Below are 4,129 nucleotides of genomic sequence, written 5' to 3' on the forward strand. Positions count from 1 at the left end.
AATTGATTGTCAATGAAGGAGGCGGGGGGGGGGGGTTCCGTTGGGTGATTGGAGTCAAATGAAAGGTAATGATGAGACAGAGAGAGCTAAGATAATGAAAAGTAAATGAGAGTGAATTAAGAGTGAATGAAGGGGAATCAAGTTGTAAATTGACGGTCAATTAAAGGGGTTTAGTTGGGTGATTGGAGCCAAACGAAAGGTAATGATGAGACACAGAGAGCTAAGATAATGAAAAGTAAATGGGAGTGAATTAAGAGTGAATGAAGGGGAATCAAGTAGTGAATTGATGGTCAATTAAAGGGGTTCGGTTGGGTGATTGGAGTCAAACGAAAGGTAATGATGAGACAGAGAGACCTAAGATAATGAAAAGTAAATGAGAGTGAATCAAGAGTGAATAATGGGAATGAAGTAGTGAATTGATGGTCAATATAAGGGGTTTGGTTGGGTGATTGGAGTCAAACGAAAGGTAATGATGAGACAGAGTGAGCTGAGAAAATGAAAAATAAATGAGTGAATTAAGAGTGAATAAAGGTGAATTAAGTAGTGATAGGCTGAATGAATAGTGATGAAAATTGGAAATTTGGAGTAGTAGAGCAAACCGAGTGTGATGGAAGTAAAACCAAGATGATAGAGTGAATGAAGTGATAGGGTGAAGCAAGAGTGAATCAAAGGGTTATCGAGTGGAGGAGTGACTTGCAAAAATATGTGAGATTTCATTGTCCAAGTGAGGTGACTCAGCAAAATAAAGTGCTGAGTCACTATTCGAGTTTGGTAAATCATAGGAAGGGAATTTCAGTTCGATGTTTTCATAATTTCATACGGAATACAGTCATGGATGTCCAATTAAAAGGGAGTCAAATGGCAATTCAAGTTTAATAACCAGGAGATGCTAGGAATTTGTCACGAGTGATCACGAATCACTTTGTTTTGTACGGCAGCAATAGCCATCAATCGTGCACGTAGTGATTGATATCGATGTAAATGCTTTTGAATAAGTATTTTAATGAGAAGTATTTGTTGGCGAACAATTGCCACTATTAGAGTATTTATATGTATATATATATATATATATATATATATATATATATATATATATATATAATCATATCATAAGAAGCCAACAAACATTGACACCAAGAACAACATAGGGGAAGTTACTTGCACACACTAATCGAATTAAAGAAATGATAAATTAATGAAAATGAAAACGGATGAAAAACAACTGTCCGCAGGTGGGGAACGAACCCACGTCTTCGCATTACGCGTGCGATGCTCTCACCATTGAGCTACCGCGGAACCGTTTTCCCATCCGCTTTCTGGGGTATTTTATGTTTTACAACTAGAACTAACTCTGGGAGTGTTAGCCAGCGCCACCACTCACAAGCCTAGGGGCGGATGTGGAACATCCTTTCTGCCGCAGGCGTCACGAGCACGTGATCTTTTTTGGGTGATGGCAACTGGTCAATAAACCCACATATGCTCCCTGAAGGCATCAATGTTGCCGGATTCGAGCCCTCGTTATATAATGAACGAGAAGAAAGGGAACCGAGGGGCCCGATTTTATTAATCATATCATAAGAAGCCAACAAACATTGACACCAAGAACAACATAGGGGAAGTTACTTGCACACACTAATCGAATTAAAGAAATGATAAATTAATGAAAATGAAAACGGATGAAAAAACAACTGTCCGCAGGTGGGGAACGAAACCACGTCTTCGCATTACGCGTGCGATGCTCTCACCATTGAGCTACCGCGGAACCGTTTTCCCATCCGCTTTCTGGAGTATATATATATATATATATATATATAGAGAGAGAGAGAGAGAGAGAGAGCCGCCTACGTCTTGGTGCGCTCATGGTGGTTTCCTTTACATGGTACGTACACAATCGGCATAGTATGACAAGTGTCTATGACGAACATATATGATAGGTCATGTCATGGATATCATGAGATGTGTGTCATGTAGGTCATGAAACCAGCCGCCTTCGTCTTGGTGCTCTCATGGTCGTTTCGCGCACTTGGTATGTCGCTGGAAAGGGTTCGGACTTGGGTACTAAGTGATGGAAATTTCACTAAAGATGATGGTAGAAGTCAGTCATGAGCACGACTCAGCAGAAATGACGACTCAGTGAAAACTGATTAACACTCAAAACCACTCAAATAGGCTCGGATGTAAATGATAGGTCATGTGACATGAATGTCACGGCATGAGTGTAATTTAGGTCATGAAACAGCCGCCTACGTCTTTGTGCTCTCATGGTCGTTCCGTTAACTTCGTTGGCTTCGCGCGCTCTGCTTCACATAACATCGATTCCCACAGGGCGTGGGATCTGCCGGCTTTTTTCCCGCTACCATTGCTACCTGACTGTGAAGAGTAATTAGTGATCACAAGTGATAAGCTCCCCTATCGAAAAATCTCGTATGAAATTATACGAGCCTCGTATCTGTTCTTACGTGCCTCGTATCCGTTCATACGAGCCTCGCATCCATCCTTACGTGCCTCGTATCCGTCCTTACGAGCCTCGTATCCGTCCTTACGAGCCTCGTATCTGTCCTTGCGAGCCTCGTATCCCTTCTTGCGAGCCTCGTGTCCCTTCTTGCGAGCCTCGTATCCCTTCTTAGGAGTCACGCAAACGTTCTTACGAGCCATCTATCTATTCAATATGTGCCACGTATCGAAGCATATTTGCTACGTGTGGATCCAAATGTGCCTCCTAAAAATGTCTTTGTGCCTTAATTGTAGATCGATTCATGTGTACCTGATATGCACTTCTGTGCTGTATGTCTGGCCCCAAGCGGATGACTTGCCAATTGTTTGTGCTTTGTAAGAGCTTTCATGCATATCTGCATGGTACAAATTGTTACAATTGCATGGTACAAGATGTTCAAGTGATACATATCACTTAAATATCTGTGTCTGCGAACTATTTACACAGCTAGCCAATTAAAGCATACAGTAAGCTTATATTGGCGATAGCAGCTAGTGCACAGTAAGGTTTTATGAGAAGCATATAGTTACAAACCAAGTTTATCTCCAGTCAAAAATTCCAAAAGTGTATTGTTGCATCATTCTTATTCTGCACTAGTTTTTGGAAGGTATGACAGCAAACACTGAGTAAATACACAGATCAAAAAAATTTATTAACGTATCACTGTTGACAGACAGCTATATATAATTGGCCAAAAGAATATCACAGTACAGGCCGGTAACAATGAATTTGTGCCAACAATAGTATACATATCTAAAGATAACAAAATGCACTATTTGATCATGATACATCTACATTACAAACAAAATTAAAAATTGTTGCACGGTGTAAATGTTTGGCATATATTGACAAAACTGTGCAGTACATACATCACAAAAATCAACACCTGATATGCAAACAAAATGCGACATTTCATCCAAGACAATCAAAAAGCTCCATTCTGTGATAATTAGCTTTTCAAAATGTGAAACTTCATATTACCTGCACACAGAAAGCTTGGCTTAGGACAAGGTTCTTTGTCTACAAGGTCTTTCTTTGTGGGGTTTTCACGTGCCGAAACCAGTTCTGATTATGAGGCACGCCATCGTCTCCAAAGAAAAAAGTGAGGAGAAGCTGTAATACTGGAAACCCATGAGAGGGAACTTTGAGAAGTGTAATATATGAAATCACATTTGAAACACACCATGTGGACATGTAGTTCACATTAAAAGGCACTATACTGAATATCTTCAGTATTCATCTCTTCATATTACAATGTACATTGAGAAACAACAAAATATTTGATGGTCGTCTAGTTAATAATAACTACACGATAACTAGAATACTGGTAATATTACCAGTATTCTGTTGAAAGGAAATAGAGGCATTATTCTTAGTAACACGCAACTGCATGTACCATCTCTGAAGTCATAAAAACAGAAGCCCAGGGAAAAGCAGTGATTCAAGAGAATGAATTGCTGAAGGAAACCATGAAAAGAATGCATTTGCTACGTCTTCCAGTGAACCGCTGGCATACGGACAAGCCGCATGGACAACGACCCTCAGCAGACGATTAAAAATTTGTTAGAGTGAATAAATGTTCATTCGTTGAGTGGAGTACTGTATGCTGCTGTAAGCTTTGTACCCATGATGCAA

The 4,129-nt window shown here is 40.1% G+C and overlaps 1 non-coding gene across 1 annotated transcript; it reads right to left on the reverse strand.

Moving 5' to 3' along the window:
- Nucleotides 1–1,224: 1,224 nt before the first annotated feature.
- Nucleotides 1,225–1,296, reverse strand: Trnat-cgu (transfer RNA threonine (anticodon CGU)). Its single transcript has one exon. It is a non-coding gene; the product is annotated as a tRNA-Thr (tRNA).
- Between the last annotated feature and the right edge of the window lie 2,833 nt (nucleotides 1,297–4,129).

The sequence above is a fragment of the Dermacentor silvarum genome, chromosome 10 (genome assembly GCF_013339745.2).
Source record: "Dermacentor silvarum isolate Dsil-2018 chromosome 10, BIME_Dsil_1.4, whole genome shotgun sequence".
Taxonomy (NCBI): Eukaryota; Metazoa; Arthropoda; class Arachnida; order Ixodida; family Ixodidae; genus Dermacentor; species Dermacentor silvarum.